We start from the raw sequence: 18,530 nt of genomic DNA, 5'->3' as shown, positions 1-18,530 counted from the left end.
TAGGATAGGGTTGTTCGCCAAACTCGGCCTACCTAAGTACCCACGCGGATGGTAAACCGGGCAATCGTACCTCGCCGCAGGTCGACTCCGGACACGAGCCGCTTGGGCGGCCCGTTCCGTACTATCGGGAGAACCAAGCGGTGTTATCATCGACCTCGACGGTTCAGATTATTTACCGGGCGTTGCACCCACTACGAACCCTTTACGTGAAGCAAGATGGAGGGTCAACAGAGAAAAGACGAAGCGAAACGGGAAAACAGTTCACACAATGCACATTTATTTCCCGGCACACGGAAAGCACATATATACAGCCATACAGTCAAAATGCACCTATCACAACCAAAACAAAAGCAACAATGACGCAGAGTTAATACCGACTACGTGCACGCACGGCAACACTTATACAGCTTTACTTTACAGATGGCGCCAACACACATTTACATCAAAGCAAATGAAAGAAGCCACCCTCAAAGACAAGGGGGCAGACAGGCCTATAGGCCAAATGTGCGCGTGACCTGGAGGAGCGGCCAGGTCCGCGAGAATGGGGGGGACCTACCCGCGCCGTCGTGATGCGTTGGCGGGCGAGCCGCAAATGTGGCCGCGCGGCTGTGCCCCGACTCCGTGCTCCTTGGCGCGTTTTGTTGCCACGACGTTTGGAGTGGGGTGGGAACGGGCCCCCTTTTGCACGATCTCAGCGCGGGCGAAAGGGGGAATTGTTGATGCCCTGGGGGAGGGAGATGGCTGGCTGGCTTGGGTCCTGCGATGAGACAAGCGATTCCCCACACCGTAACCTCGTCGCTGACCGCCGTCCTTCTCGCCTCGGACCCGAGCTCCCTTGCTTGCAGTTCCACCGCGACTCTTCTCCGTTCCGCACTCTCCTCACCCGACCGACCCGATTCTCTTTTCCAAAACTCTCTCGGTGACTAAAGAACCCAACTCTCTTCATTCGCCTTGCGCTCGCCTTCTTATAGGCTGGCAGGAGCAGCTAATATGCAAATATTCGGATCAGAATGACCTCGGGGGCGGAGCCACGCTCGCCCATTGGTCAGAGGAAACAGCGGCGTGAATCTCCCCTGATCCTAGAATTTGCATATATCGACTTCACACACGCGCGCCTGGAGGCGGGGCCAAGCCGCCCCACGCTCGCTAATTGGACGGAGGAAAAGTGGACGTGTAGAGTTTTTGATCCGAATTTTCTCTCGGAAAGGCCGCTATTTGCGCTCGTGGCCTGGTGCGTTCTGCACCAATCGCTGAACGGGTCCGAGACAGCCCGACGTTCAGTGTTCACAGGTGGTGCGGGAATGGCCGTAGAAGGAGAGAGGTGAAGGTGGTGGAGGGTTTTCGGTGGTGAGAGTTGATGGTTATTGTGCCGTTTGGGAATGGCGGTGGTGCGATGATGTGGGAGCGTAGATGGTGGCGGTGGCGTGGTTGTTGTGTGATGGCGGTTGAGACATGGTTGGTTCAAAATAAAGATAGAACAGAACAGATTTCGGTGGTGGGCTTGTTATCCAAGGATTCTGAGTTAAAATTCCACTCTGCTGTTGAATTAACACCAGGTGGAGTTGACTCTGCCTGCCATCCTTCCGAGGTTGGCAAAATGAGTGCCAGCTTGCTGGTGTCCTGTGTCGGAATGGCTACCAATCCAGGATTGTATCCAATAGCCAAGGAGACTGCTTTAACAGCACCAACACTCTGTTCAGAGTATGGTCCCAATGGATGGATATATATATATATATATATATATATATATATATATATATATATATATATATATATATATATATATATACATATACATACTGTATATATCGAAACATGTGGAGTGTGATGAGCACTACCCCAATCACCATTGAACATCGTCCTACACCAAAGCATATTTATTCAACAGTATGTATGTGTGTTTGGATGTGCAGGTACTGTATATATATATATATATATATATATATATATATATATATATATATATATATATATATATATATATATATATATATATATATATATATATATATATACAGTACCTGCACATCCAAACACACATACATACTGTTATGTATACATACATACATACTATATATATATATATATATATATATATATATATATATATATATATATATATTGTTGATTCGCTGGCGCGTCGCCACGAGTACGACCCTCAATGGAGCAGTTGGGCCACCTCGGCTCGATCGCCCGGAATTACAGATCGCCGGCCCGGAGAAGTCCGAGGTCGGCGGGTCCTGGTTATTTTGGACCGAAATACGCCAATGGGTAGACCACGTGGGGTAGGGTGTGAATAGCCAAATTCTCTATATACCTAAGTACCCACGTGGTCCAGCGACCCGGGTATTTCACCCTCGACGGAAATCGTACGGAAACGAGCCGCTTCGAGAGCCCGTTCTGTGTGCGAAGCCGAGCGGTTTTAATCGCCAAGTTTCGCCGGCCCGATTATCCTGTTTCTCCGTTATTGCGGCAATGACTGCTCACTTTCCCACATGCATGACACACCCAGTTAATGGAGAAATGGACACGACGAGCTGAGTACATTTAAACAATTGGGTGTATTTATTTACTAATGATGGGGGACGAGGGGAGCACGCAAGAGGAGAGCTATACCGAATATCAAGCAAGGCAAATAATATACAGGTAAAAGCACTTAACAGTTCACTACTTATCCGATGGGCCCACGGACAAACACAAACACACACACACAGACAGAAATGGACCCTCTTAGGTCTTTATTGCGGCTCTCCAGCTGAGGAGGACAGTTTGGCTGTGAGAGCCAGGGGGCGGCAGGCTACCTGGCTGCGTAGCGCGGCTGGACGTCCCCTTCTCTTGGGGCTGGTGTCGCCGTACTAGCGAGGCGCAAAGGGACGAGACATAGGCTCTGGAGCCGGGATGAGGCCGGTCGCCGGAGAGGCCAAAGTGATGAGCCGGGAAGCGAAGAAGCGGGAGGAGAGGACAGAAATGTCCCAGAACAAGTTCAAGAGAGCCGACCCTGAAAATCTCCTCAGGACCCTTATATCCGCCCTCCTCCCGCTCAGTCGAACGCTTGTCTCCTCCCCGCTTGCTCTCCCATTGGACAGGAAACATGGTTCGACTCCTTGTCCCCTCGCCATTGGACAGGTGCGTGGTGGGCGCGGCGCTCCCATTCCTCTGGGCAGAGTCTCCAGTGGGGGAGTTTCGTGGCTCCACCTACCGCTTCATCTCGATCGGTCGAGGGCCACCGCGTGGCCACTCCCCGAGCTCCACCTTCTTCACACCGGACGACCTTCTGCGCATGCGCCCTCGCATTCCTCTCATTTGCCAAAACGGGCGGCAAACCCCGCGATTGGCCAGGTGGAGGAGGCGAATGCAGGTGAGGGTGATGCGGTGTGGTCGGTGGTAATGTCGGTGGCGCTGGCGGTGGTATCTAAATGAACTAAAAGAAAACCTATTATAATAAATCACAGCGCAGGAACATTTAATTACCCATTAAGGCCCAGTCACACCTTGACGTTTTCGCCAGCAAGGGCAACGTATCAAAATGTATGTAAAACGCTGGCTTACGTTGAACTTTTGATGTTTTTTTTTTAAAGATTCGGACGTTTTCATAACGACTTAGTTGTATGCATAACATATTAGTAACGGACGCAGAACGTTTCGTTGTCTTATAGATAACTTATACCAACGAATGTTTAGCCTGTTGTCGGCCTTCACAACCTATGCCCAACGATAGTCTAACTTATGCATAGCGCGCTGCACGTATCGCCGACGATCACGTGGCATAGCCTATTAAAAGGCTGCCGCACAATGATTAAAATCATAACCGCCGGAGAAATGGAAGTGTCAACATCACAGTCACACCTTGGCGATCTTGCCAGCGTATGCCGACCTCTGAAAAATGCGTCTAAAACGCTGGCGCACATCGAATACAGTATGGGTAAGTTAAACACGTATACTTATGGTATACGTGAATACAACGCTAAAGTACGCTATCATATGTCGTAGTAAGTGGAGTACGTCTTGTACTTTTAAACGTGCTAAACATTTTATGACGTACTTGCCGTATGCCTCACACGTTCCGCATGTGAAGGGAATAAGTTGTACGCATGATTTGCGATCGTTGGCACGCGTCGACAAATGTTACTTGTAAGTTACTCATAAGTCGAAACACGTCAAGGTAATGGTTAGCGTCAGTGTTCTAGACTCCCTAGTTTTTTTTTTGTTTTTTTTTCTTCGGTATGACGGTGATGTTGACACTTCAATTTCTAGTGCGGTTATAATATAATAGAATTAATAGGCTGTCGCTCAACGATTTAAATCATAACCGCACTAGAAAGCGGTGTCAACATGAATGTCATACCGAAGAAAAAAAAAATTAAAAAAAACAACAAAAAAACAGGGAGTCTGGAACACTGATGCTAACCATTACCTTGACGCGTTTCGACTTATGAGTACCTTACAAGTAACATGTGTCGACGTGTGTCAATGATCGCGTAACGTGCCTACAACACGTTACTCATAGGTTAGAAATAAGTTTCGGGTACGCTAAACATTACTGCGACGTGTTTCGACTTATGATTAACTTACAATTAACGTATGTCGCCGTGTGTCAACGATCGCATAACGTGCCTACAACTTATGGCCAGCGTAGCGGAACGTGCGAGTCATACATCAAAAAATTTCAAGCATGCTAAAATTTGAGGACAACCGCAAAGTACAACGATGAAAGCCAGCGTACTACGACGTATGGCAGTGTTTTTCAGCGTGCTCTCAATGTCTCCAAAACTTACCCAAAACGTATTCGACGTGTGCCAGCGTTTTAGACAAATTTTTCAAAAGTCGGCATCAGCTGGCTAAAACGTCAAGGTGTGACTGGGCCTTCAGACTAGGGAAAGGGCTATCTATTAAACACGACTTACCGAGATAACTAATCTATAGGTACCTGAATGTCTGTATGCTCATTGGCAACAATATATATATATATATATATATATATATATATATATATATATATATATATATATATATATATATATATATATACAGTAGACTAGGCGTAAGTCGGCAGCGTGGAACTCGTCACTTCGCCTAAGTCGGCAGCGTCAAAAAGTCCCAAATTTATCTCATGTTAAGTCCCTATGAATAAAGGGTCATCCCTCTGTAAGTCGTCATCTCTAAGTCGTCACTTCGTCTAAGTCGTCAGATGTTGTCCGTTCCCATGTAATGGAAACAAGTAAATTACCACTCCTAACTCGTCACATGGAACTGCTGCCTCGTGAGAATCCCGATTTCATGGAATCGTGATGCCCGCTCATTGGTTTACACTGCCAGTGATAGGCTATTTATAACTGCGTACACACGTTGATCGCACTGCAGGCAGGACAATGGCGACTAAGTGCAAGCTTACAACTAAAACCTACCAAGAAAAATACGGCATTATCCAGTTTTGCGAGGCAAACCCACTGATGAAGAAAACAGCCATAGCTGAGAAGTTGGACATCAAACAGCAGACATTGAACGATATCTTGAAGAATAAGGGCACGATGTTTGGACAAGTGGAGAAGATTGCGAGGCTGGTGGTAAGTGTGAAACGCGTGAGATATGTGTCCTTTGAAGTTGTCGATGACGCGCTCATCATCTGGTTTCGGAAAATGTCGGCTCAGCCAAATATTCGGTTGGACGGTGAAATGTTGCTGCTGAAGGCTCGTAAATTTGCTGCGGACCTCGGGAATGATGATGCCGAGACCTTGCCGATGCACTGGATAGACAGATTCAAAGTGAGGTGGGGAATTGGCAAGGTCAAGAAGTGCGGCGAATCAGGCAGCGTGGATTCGGCAGTGGTGCACCACTGGAAGGATGGCAAATTGAAAGACATCTTGGAAAGGTATCAGCCTCGGGACGTGTACAATGCCGATGAGACTGTGCTTTTCTGGCAGATGCTGCCAGAAAAGTCTCTGGGGTTCGTTGGTCAATCCCATCATGGTGATAAGCAGGCGAAGTTGTTGTCTTACAGTTGTTCATTATCTTTACTTTTGATAAACTGATTCATGAATTCCATCTTTGCTTGACCACTTTCCAACTCACCAATGAACCCCCACCTATGCCCCGAGGATTGTGTTTTCCTTTTGGTACAATAGCCGGCTCTCACACATACGTGTCCAGGCCACGCGCACAAAGCTCCCTCGCTGAGAGAATCTGGTGAGCAGGATCAGCATCAGGAAAATGAGCCACATGTCCAGAGATTTGACACTCACAGACTGCACAGGTAACAAATCTCATTTGAGTCTCTCTCAGCAACGCTCGTTGGACACAAAGTCTGACCAACGATAGCCAAGGATTCCTCGAAGAGACCTGGTACCAAAGGAATTAAGTCTCCAACTCAGATCCCTGGTCAGAGTGCAATATCATATCCGTAGAGCAAGACTGGAAGCACCAAGGACATGAAGACTGGAACATTTTTCCTTCTGCACAGGTACCAACAGCGCAACACCCCGTGACCAGTGAATCCATGATTCCCCAGGCCCGACACAAACCTCTATTGACCTCTGGCTCACAGCCAGCAGAGACGTGAATATCACTGCCAAGGGAAGTGAATCTCTCTGTGACCTCAACATCCTCACCACAAACAGGTACAGACAAAATAGCAGCATTCCAGATGTCAATGAAAGCCTGGATCTTAGTTTTTACCAAGGAAACCCATAATCCCAGTGACTCCAACTTCTCATTCAGCAGATTGAGGGCCCCCAAAAGGATATCCAGAGTCTCTGTAAAGAAGACTGCATTTTTTGTGAAATCAAGGACAGAAATCTTGATATTCCCAAACAATGCACCGCAGCTCGATCTCTCTGATATCCTCCCCAGAATTCAGTCCATACAAAGTGCTGAAAAGTGTGGGGGGCCAGTACACACCACTGACAAACTCCAGTAACATCCAGAAATATGTCATAGATGGTATCACCACATTTCACTGCACTCTCAGTCCCAGAGTATAGTTCAGAAATCAGATCAATCAGTTTTGGTGGCACCCCATGAAGACCAAGAATCCTCCAGAGGGCATCCCGATTCATTGAATTGAACGCTTTACAGAGATCAACACAGGCTTCAAGCAGGCCCTGCCTCAACTCTCATCTGCATTATTTGAGGACCTGAAGAGCAAAGATATGGTCAATCATTGACCTCTTTGGTGTAAAGCCTGTGCTGGTATCCTTGTGCTGGTGTTCAAGCAGATGGTGGCGAACCCAATCAAGAATAATCCGAGTAAAGACCTTGTCCGGCACTGAGAGCAGCGTCACCCCTTGGTTGTTGTTGCAGTCCTGGCGATCACCCTTCCCTTTCTTGTGAGGGACAACAAGGCCTTCTTCCCTTTCTTCTAGGCATTGCACAGACCTGCATGCAATGACACGAATGCAGCATTTCCACCAGCCTTGAGACGTTCAGCATGGATGCCTTCGATCCCTGGAGCTTTATCCCATTTAAAACGGTTGACCGCAGCCTGCTTCCACAAATGAATGCAGACCACAGTTGATTTGAGGATCAGAAATATGGATAGTAACACTCCTGACATCCAACTCAACAGCTGGTGGTTCAGCCTTGCACAGCTGCTGAAAGTAAATGGCCCAGCGGGCCTTCACTTCGGCCTCTGTCAAGAGCCTACCACCCTCCACTCTTATTACAGTACACTGAGGGATGGGCTTGGAAGAACACAATGTGTGATTTCCCCTGAAAGCAGGACGAGAATTACTTGACCAGGGGTGATGGTCTACCCCCTCAGAGTCCTCACACATAAGTTTTTTTGTCCACCCACAGCGCATGTACAGTTTTACGCCTCAATGCCCTGAGGAGCTAAGCTCTGCCATTAAGCCTGACCCTGCAACTCTGGTCAATGGCACCCAGTGACCCTTGAGAGAAAATTCTTCTTCACCCGACGGTGAGTTCCAAGACATCCACCCACAACATCAAGGATGGTGGTCTTGAAGGCACTGCACATCTCTTCAGGATTCCCCAAAGCACCCAGACCCCCCAAAATCCCCACTCAGCCTGTTCGCAAACTCCACAGCAACCATCTCATCCTTTAACCTGCCAAATTCTAGCCTAGGCTGGGAAGGTTGTTCCATTCTCCTGGATTTAAGCTGTAACTTCAGAGTTGCAACCACAAGCCGGTGGTCAGTATTGAGGAACTGAGCACTCCAGTGGTCCCTGCAGTTCTGGATCATCCTCCAGTGACCATAAACAAGCAAATGATCAATCTCCTTTGCCACGTCTGCAGCATTGAAATACGAAGTCCAACCATGAGCTTGTGGGTGCTGAGACGATAAACCAGCCACCCTAAGTCCATGACTTCTTGCAAAGTTAAGGAAGTTGGTGCTATTATGGTTCACAATTCCAGACCCAAAGGGACAAACACATGTTTTTCTAACCATCCCTATAAGTTCCAGTTAATGCAGTGAAATCTCCCACGATGAGAAGAATATCTCGCCTGGGGCAATGATCAACCAGAGACTCGAGCGTGGAATAAAATGCGTCCTTCACGGTGAGATCACTCGCCTCAGTCGGAGCATATACAGAGACCAGGAAAACGACACCCAAGGAGTGACGACGAATCCTTCGTCTCATAATACACTATTCACCAGTGTTACCTCAATTATCATGAGAGTCAGCTTATTGGACACAGCTACAGCAACTCCTTGGGCATGGAAACCATCAGAGCGACCAGACCAAGAGTTGGTGTAACCACCCACCATGATCTCGCCACAATCTGTTCTCTGAACCTCAAAGTGCTGCAATACTGATGTTCAAACGCTTGAGCTCAGATGATAACAGAGACAGGTGATCATCCTCTCTTCGGGATCGGATATCCAGGCACCCACCTGAAGGGACCGTTTCAAGTTAACCCAAGGAGACCGCCGTCTAGTAGATGACACCTCAGCACCACCCCAACACACACTACCGCAACCTCACCAGGGAATGTTACCCCGTGATTTTCCTCCTATCATCAAAGATTGGGGGTCCCGAAGGGTTTGCCCAATCCCGTCATCCGGTGAGTTGCCCTGCGAAGAGCAGCTGCACAGGAGGTACTCCCATGGAGTGGATTTTCAGTTTTCTTTGCATTGGTGGGTTTTGCGAAATGAAGTGTTTTTTAGTGACTGAAGCGCAAATCCTGCCACCAACCTCCTCAAAAAAAGTTACCCAACTGCAGGACGACGTCCGCAGACACAGTTGGGCACTAGATATGGATGGTCTTTGGCTCACAAGGAGCTCCTCTGCCCTTTGACAGGTTTTGTTTTTAATCCTGCTGGGTGTCCAATATCTATACACCCTCTTCACCAGGAAACCTGGTGAAGGAGACAGTTTAGTCGCCGACAACCCGACCATGCAACAGGTTAGTACAGGTTTACATGATACCTGAAGCAAGTCACATATCTCATCTGGCCTCACCTGAAAATAACTTCTCTTTGACCTGTTTTTCTGTGAGCAGGATATCTCAAAAACTTTACGGATTCGAATGAAATTTGGTGCGCAGGTTGGGTGTGTGCCACAGACAAAATGTTTAGATTTTCGTGAAGATTGGGAAACCAGATCCTGATATTAGAAATTTTTGAAATTATTCTTCACCATTGAGAGAGAGGGCTCAATTCAATATATCACAAAATATCTCAAAAAGTTATGGCCTTATTCGGACCAAATTTGGTGGACATGTCAGGTGTGCGGCAAGGACGAATTGACAAGGACGGGTTGGGGGATGGGGGGGGGGAGGTAGTAGAGGGGAAAACAAGTAGCTGCAACTCATGATAACCGTTAGCTTCCCTGTCTTGGATACTTGCTTGAGATTGGATAAGTAACGGCCTAATTCATCGGCCACAGACGTGCAGACACCAAAATAGGAATTTTTGTCTGATGATTAGAAATCATTTATTTGAAAGCTGCAAATAGATACAAGTACTGAAAAGAAAGCACATCTGTATTCATTATCAAAGGGACACAATATTTATTTATTATGTAAACAAATATGGTTGAAAATTTTCACCTGCCCACTTCTTTGTAACATTCACGTACAAAGTATGATGGAAATTTGTCTCCAACATTTCGTATCGCATGCCAGAGCACATCCTAATTGTGAAACCTTTCACCAAACCAAAAACATTTCTTTCCAATAACAGGGCCAAGTACTTTGTCTATCGAGAATTTAGTTAAAAGAAAAAACAAAAATTAATGGAAGAAAAATCAAAATCAAAATAGTCATATTATGCTCTGTCCAATTGGTTTGTGGTCGGTGAGTCGTATCGCATGAACAATTGAGCTAAATCTTTTAGCAACTGACCGGCCAGACTTGACAAGAAAATCGGAGCTGGTTAGGTCAGGAATTCGGTAAATGGCCAGGGTGGTGAGATAATTTGCTTCCTCTTAGTGAAGGATGCCATGGGATCTTTACCATTCACCAGTGATCAATGCTGGCAGAAGGGTTCCAAGACAAATGTCTCATCTGACAGATGCTGCATTCATTGATGCAACCTCCCATCTGTGAAACACCAGGGTGACAAATTTATCATTGGGCTCGGAATCAAACCTCAACTACAATGCTTGTTGGTGAGTGCAAGCTATTCTGTCAGCTCTTGAGGAGATGGACATTTGAAGAATTGCTTCAGCTTATTCAACGACCATCCTGATCATCAGCTGGGACCATCATCAGGTGTCGACCGTCCATCATCGACGTGTCGACCCTCATACTCAAAACTTCTTAGAACAGTGGGTCGATAATATTAGTGTCTCAAGGTCATCCAATAAGGAAGAGACTATATATATATATATATATATATATATATATATATATATATATATATATATATATATATATATATATATATATATATATATATATATATATATATATCTCTTCTTCTTCCTCTTTCGGCTTGCTCCCGTTAGGGGTCGCCACAGCGGATCAACCGTCTCCATTTCGATATATATATATATATATATATATATATATATATATATATATATATATATATATACATACATATATATATATATATATATATATATATACACACATATATATATACACCTGGTGTTGGCGCAGTGGTTAGGGCAGCGGCTTGGGATCCAAAAGGTCCTGAGTTCAAGCCCCGTTGGGCCACTGAATTAATACACCAGGGGGTTGACTCAGCCTGTCATCCTTCCGAGGTCGGCGAAATGAGTACCAGTATACTGGGCCGGTGTATACCCCGGTTAAAATAGGCGTACCATATCCCTGTGTCGCAAGAGGCGACCAGGGTTGCGTCAGGAAGGGCATCTGGTGTAAAACGTGCCAAATCACTATGCGGATCATATTGATGATCCGCTGTGGCGACCCCTAACGGGAGGAGCCGAAAGAAGAAGAAGAAGAATATATATATTATTATTATTATTATTAAGGAAGAGAGGACTTGGTTTGGAGTGGGGGTTGAAGACTTGGGGCTGGGCAAGGGTGTGTGAGGGTTTTGAGGACTTGAAGAAAGGGGGGGGGGGTGGGAGGAAAGAGAGTTGGGGTAGAAGGGAGAAAGGGGACAGAGAGTTGGGAGAGGGGGATTGAGGCTTGGGGGGGTGGAGGGGTGATTTGGGACTCGTGGTGGGTATGGAAGGGGGGGGTTAGTACTTGGGTGGTGGGTGGTGGGGTTGAGGACTTTGGGTGGAGAGAGAGTTTGAAGACTTGTAGTGAAGATGGAATTTGAAAACAAGTTGGGGAGGGATTTCAAGAGTTGGGATGGAGGTGGAGGAAGGTGAGGGCTTTGGGTTGTGGCGGGGGTTGAGAACTTGGTGTTGGGTGGGAGTGGGGGGGGAGTTGAGGATTTCAAATTCACATTTTACATTAAGCGAAATTTCCACGGGTCCCTACGAGTACATACTGTATATAAAACCTCACGTGGTCATTCCATAGATATTAAAACAGTACCAGATAGCAATAAAAAGTATATTAAACAAGTAGAATGCCAAAGAGATGCATGGGCACAGACTTAGCACTTGTTCTCCCCTCCTCCTATTCCTCCAAAACAATGGCCCCTACACAATGCACATATTTTCCCCTCAAAATCTTGCTTCGAAGTTATTAATTGGTTTTCAAAACTGAAAGGTCAAATATGAAAAAGATACAAAATGTGACTTGCTAAGCAGGCTGTTTACCCCTCACACCCTGCTGCTGAACATTCAAGGGAAACACATCAAGATAGCTAAACTATATTTGCAAATAAATGGTGAAAGAAGGGGAAATGTGGGTGGTAGTGGTTGTTGTGGGTCAGAAGGTGGGGGTGGGGAGGGAAGCATTTGTGTGGAGATGACGTGGCTTATATAGTACACAGAGAGGTCACACCAAAGAAAAATGGAATCATTAAAAAAATGCAGAGGGACAAGAGGAGACCATTTGCTTCCATCATGGCCACTCCAAACCCACACCCAATTCAGCTCATCCATCAATTTATTTCCTTCTTATGGTAACTCAAGGTTGTTCTGACGCTGAAGTTTGGTTAAAATTACGTCATGATGGTGAACAACAATTCACCTGTGCAACGTTTGTTGAGATTGTATAAACTTAATGTTGCAGCCGTCAGACCATTCCGGTTTCCAGGTTCAAATCCGGCGAGTCGTGTAAAAACGACGTGACAGTCAACCATTTCAAAGATCCCCTGCCGAATCCTCGTGTCTAAAGCAAGGTTACCGTGCAGGTTGGGGTCCTTCAATCAAGCGAGCATCGCGCTGTTCGGCGATCACATTACGGATCTCAATCTCCAGCCGAGCAACCGGGCCACGTGATGTGAGCTTCTGGCGGTACGGTGGTCACACCCAATTTAGGTTTAACATGATTTGTTAAACGACCAGAATAAATAGGGTTCACCCAGAGATGAAGTCAGGTTTCAAAATTGTATTTGTGTAACAAGGGTGGGAATACAAAAAGAAGCAAAACAGTTCAACAAAACATGGATCCAACTCTCAATAAAAATGTCCCCAAACTATCCTCCACCAACATATGCGCACACGAACAGGCAAAGTGACAAACAGCAGATCCTTAATTACCTATGATCTTTAATCAAAAGCACACGTTAGTTAAAAGACATAGGGAGGTCACAGGACAAGAAGAGAGTTATATATGGCAAACCATTGGTGCTGGTTCAGGGTTTCCTGTTCGGGTCAGACCACCGCCAGGGCTTGGGTGGAAGGAGGGAGGAATGGTTTAATGGAGTAGGCGTGGTGTCGGCGGAGCGTCGGTGAAATGGGCATGGCTTTCTCTCTGAGGCTCTTAACAGAGGAGTCTGAAATGAAGGCCCGCTGGGCCGGTTACTTTGAGCGGTTGTACCAGGCTGATCCCCCAGCTGTCGAGTTGGACATCAATGGTGTTACAATCCCTGTTGCTGACCCTCCAATCAATTGTGGTCCACCTTCGCTTGTGGAAACACGGGCTGCGGTGAGCCGGTTGAAACAGGGTAAAGCTCCAGGGATCTGTGGCATCCATGCTGAACTTCTCCAGGCTGGTGGAAATGCTGCACTCGTGTCGTTGCATGCAGTTTTGTGCTCTGCCTGGAACACAGGCATCATCCCAACTGATTGGAAGAGGGGCCTTGTTGTTCCTCTCTGGAAAGGGAAGGGTGATCGCCAAGACTGCAACAACAACCGAGGGGTGACGCTGCTCTCAGTGCCGGGCAAGGTCTTTGCTCGGATAATTCTTGATAGGGTTCGCCACCATCTGCTTGAGCATCAGCGTCCAGAGCAGTCAGGCTTTACACCAAAGAGGTCAATGATTGACCGTATCCTTGCTCTTCGTGTCCTCACCGAATGCAGACGAGAGGTTCGGCAGGGGCTGCTTGCAGCCTATGTTGATCTCTGTAAAGCGTTCGATTCAGGAATCGGGATGCCCTCTGGAGGATTCTCGGTCTTCGTGGGGTGCCACCAAAACTGATCGATCTGATGTCTGAACTCTACTTTGGTACTGAGAGTGCTGCGAAGTGTGGTGGTACCATCTCTGACTTATTTCCAGTTGTTACTGGAATTCGTCAGGGGTGTGTACTGGCCTCCACACTTTTCAGCACTTGTATGGACTGGATTCTCGGGAGGATGTCGGAAAGATCAAGCTGCGGTGCATCGTTTGGGAATGTCAAGATCTCAGACCTTGATTTCGCAGATGATGCAGTCATCTTTGCGGAGACTTTAGATGTCCTTTTGGGGGCCCTCGAGGTGCTGAATGAGGAGTCGGAGCCGCTGGGATTACGGGTTTCTTGGGTCAAAACTAAGATGCAGGCTTTCAATGACATCTTGGATGCTGCTGTCCTGTCTGTGTCTGTTTGTGGTGAGGATGTTAAGGTCGTGGAGAGATTCACTTACCTTGGCAGTGATATTCATGTCTCTGCTGGCTGTGAGTCAGAGGTTAATAGACGTCTGGGTCAGGCCTGGGGAGTCATGGTTTCACTGGATCATGGGGTGTGGTGCTGCCGGTACCTGTGCGGGAGGACGAAAGTCCGAGTCTTCAGGTCCTTGGTGCTTCCAGTCTTGCTCTGTGGATGCGAGACTTGGACTCTGACCAAGGATCTGAGACGGAGACTTGATTCCTTTGGTACCAGGTCTCTTCGGAGAATCCTTGGCTATCGCTGGTCAGATTTTGTGTCCAACGAGCGGTTGCTGAGAGAGACTCGGATGAGATTTGTTACCTGCATGGTCCGTGAGCGTCAGTTGCGGCTGTATGGACATGTGGCTCGTTTTCCTGACGCTGATCCTGCTCACCAGATTCTCTCAGCGAGGGAGTCTCGTGAGTGGAGGAGGCCAATGGGCTGACCACGTGCCTCGTGGTTGCAGCAGGTTGACCAGCATCTCAAGGAGATGGGGATGGGCCTGGCACCTGCTTGGGGGAAGGCCAGACGTAGGCCCCTGGAGTACCGGCAGAAAGTGGACGCAGCGACACGCTGTTCTGGCACATGCTCCCATACCTGACCTGACCTTTCTCTTTGGAACCTCCGATTTTAACAGCCTTTCTCCGTGGTGTGCACCGGCTTCTCCATGCTGATTCTAATTGAACCCGCCTTAAATAAGCTCGCCCACCGACACCACTGGTGACGACTGGCTATCCTCCCCTCCCTTTCACCATTGGTCTGTTATTCGGCTGGTGGGTGGAGCGATCACCTCGTTTGGCCATTTACCCCAAGTGCATGGCGACTGGGTCCCCCCGAAGAAGTCTAGAAAGTTCTCCTGCCTAAATTTTAGGCCTGGCAGCGTTTCCAGACACTTGTTGTAAGGTAAGGACATGAAATAAGGGTCACACAGGATGTAGATTTTGAGAGACAAACACTGGGATAGGTGCATAACATCCATTGACCACAAAGTTGACACACATCTAAAGTCACATTTAATTACTTATGCTAAACACTCAAAAAGGAAATAACTATGCTATATTATTCAGCATTTATTAAGCCACTCGGAGTAATTTCCACAACAACATTTTTGCCTTCTGGGGACTCTTCTTTTCATTAGTTTGAAAATTAACATCTACATCCCTTTTAAAATCAGCTTTCACATCCAATTTGACCTTTGGGCATAGAAGTTAGCAAGGATACACAAGGAAATTAGATACAGGTGGAGGACATTGGGCACATCATGCCTGCACCACATCAACACCAGAACAAGAAAAGAAAAATGCGGTTCTTTTTATCTTTATTTATTTATTTTTTTGATCGTTTTACCAACACAACTGCCTGCTCTTTTGCGGTATCTTCTCAAAAGAAGATACCGCAAGATCCACAACCTGAACGCAGATGGAGTGGCTCAATTAAAGTCATCTCCAATGGATGGCCTATTGTTGGACATGTATCCTTGGAAACAACACATTACACTTATGCATAATAAAATACAGCAGGCTCAATGCATGATAGTTTGCTCGTAACATCTTGCACATGGCACATTCTCATCGGAGGAGTTCATCTGTGCCCACGTCGGGCTAACAGCAAAAAGCTTTCGATCATCAATTGTATCCACAAGCGGCTGGTTGTTGCATCATTTCTGGAATTGCTGATATACCATGTTGACGCAGCGTCCCCATGAAGGTCAAAGCAGGAATTTAGAATTTGACCAGGGTGCCAGCACACAAATGCCTGGACTTCTGAAGAACCTTTAACGTCCACCAGCAATCAATGCTGGCAAACAGAACTGTGAATATCCTCTCCGAGAACCAGCATACTTATTGATACCGTCATCGTGGTGCTTCGTCGTCCTTCGAAGCACCAGGATGACAGTTTGCATTTGGGTCCAGAATCACATGAGTGCACTGCCTCCGAGCTATCATGTCAGCCAAAAACAGGAGATACCGATGCATAAAGATAAGATCATTGCTCCGAGCAGTTTTACAATCATGTATGGATATGTTCACGGCAAAAAAGGACAGACGAGTTTTCCAAGTAAATGCACTTATTATGAGACTCGAGGCTACCACCTTACTCATTTCCTTTGTGATCTCCAGGTAGGGGTCTTCATTGTGGAATTTCATTGAATGATATTCCAAAGTAGAAAAACAAGATGTCAATCCAGTTCATCCAAATACTGTACATGAAGTTTTTTTTCCCCAGAACTTTCTCCACAATATAACTTCGATGTGTTTATTTTGATTTCCATCATGCCAAAGCTCACTCAAGAGAAGTATTAAAAAATAAAATTGAAGAACAAGCACACGAAGACAGAAAGTCCCAACCACATTAAACTTCCTGCACAACTGAAGATACAGGACCACAAGCAAAATGATAAAGAGGGAAAAAGGAGCATTCAAATTAAAAGCAAATAAAGGTGGGGGTAAAAGGGGAATAACCTGGATGTATTCACACTCACAAATAAGCAGTCCAGTCTGGGTTCAAATCCCAGCTCAGCGATAAACTGTTATTCCGGTGTTTGACATGTGTAATGATGCATAAATGTGTGCCCCCCCCCTAATGGAAGTTAGACTGGGTGTCCCATCTGCTCGCATTTGTTGAAAGATGTTAAAGATCCCAAGGTGTCTTTTGAGAAAAGGAGGCGAGTAATGGCCGACCCGCAATATCGCAGGGGCAGTTACGGACAGTTATTGCTGGCCCTGAACAAATTACAAATTCCTGCACCCTCATTCGAGAATCCTGCATCATAGAGATGACCTGTTCAGTATTATGACCCTGGCATAAAGACTGCTTCGGCAGAACGGAAACTCTGTAATGAGCATGGTAGAGATCATGTGTTGTTGGTTGTTATCTCTATATGCGGGTTTCAGAAGGCGGAACGAAGCCATGAGCCATCCGTCATCTCAAAGTATCGAAGTGTGTGTGTGTGTGTGTGTGTGTGTGTGTGTGTGTGTGTGTGTGTGTGTGTGTGTGTGTGTGTGTGTGCGCGCGCGCGCGCGCGGGTGTGTTGGTGGACATTAAAGTGCTTTAACAACAGGTGCCTACAAAGCATATTAGGTATCACAAAGGCCCACCAGTGGACAGGGCATATTAGTAGTACGATCAGCGCACTCGCCCTATGGGCGATCTTGTCCCAGACATGTAACACATTCTTCTGACTTGGAATACTCTCTCCCACCCGGAGCTGCTGTGCTACACGATACACATTTACATAGAGAATTTGTGTCTTCCCCTCACCTTCAAGATCACTGGCAAAGATAAAAACACCGCTATGCACTAATTGGGGTCATGCTGATTATGGTGTACCACTTTTGCAAAAGTAGTTGCTGGAATGAAGCACTCACTATGTGCCTATCGATTCCACAAGTGAAGTTAGGTAATCGACCAAAGTTTGAAAATTTTTCCGCCTTTTTTGACCACGGGCCGCCATTTTGAAATTTCAGGAAAAATCCATATTTTTGGAAATAATATTGATTTTTGAATATTAAAAAATATATATTTCTCTGTGTTTAGATGGTCAAATGCACTTCAGTAGGCACCATTATGATAGTAAGTACCCGTAAATATTATTCACAACTTGTCCCAACATTTTGAGAAGGGGTTGCCATTTTGGAAATTCAGTGAAAATCGTATATTTTGTGTATATCTAATGAAATATATATATTTTTTATTCTTTGTGCACTTGCAGATAAACCTTGACTGACCAATGGCCAGGGCTTTTGTGGCTATGTGGGACAAGTTCGCCAGTTGCAGAAAATTTTGCGGAAGTGCTAATTCTTTGCGTGTCGTAAATGATCGAGCTGAAAGAGGAATTAAGCTGGTGTCTGACTTTATTAATATGTGCAATGAATAGAAACAACGTCAAGCATTGCTCCAGTGCGTGGAAGAGCACAGAAAGCTTTACCCAGACTATACAAAACAAACGCTATGTTCTTTATAAGATATCTGTGTGGTTGCTTGTTTGCTAGATTGTTATGTTGTCATATATGAAAACCATGTCGCTTAAAACATATTTGGTTGTTCTCATAATTAATTGATCATGTTCTCATTTGTAATTAATAATGTCTTTATGAAAACGCTACTACTGATATTCTGTAAATGCCAAACAATGTGCCGTACAATAATTGTCAAAATATGGGATTTTCAGTAAAATTCCAAAATGGCAACCCC

Source organism: Eptatretus burgeri, chromosome 14 (genome assembly GCF_056783735.1).
Source record: "Eptatretus burgeri isolate ZD-2024b chromosome 14, Ebu_testis_v1, whole genome shotgun sequence".
Lineage (NCBI taxonomy): Eukaryota > Metazoa > Chordata > Myxini > Myxiniformes > Myxinidae > Eptatretus > Eptatretus burgeri.
Note: the sequence above shows the minus strand (reverse complement) of the source record.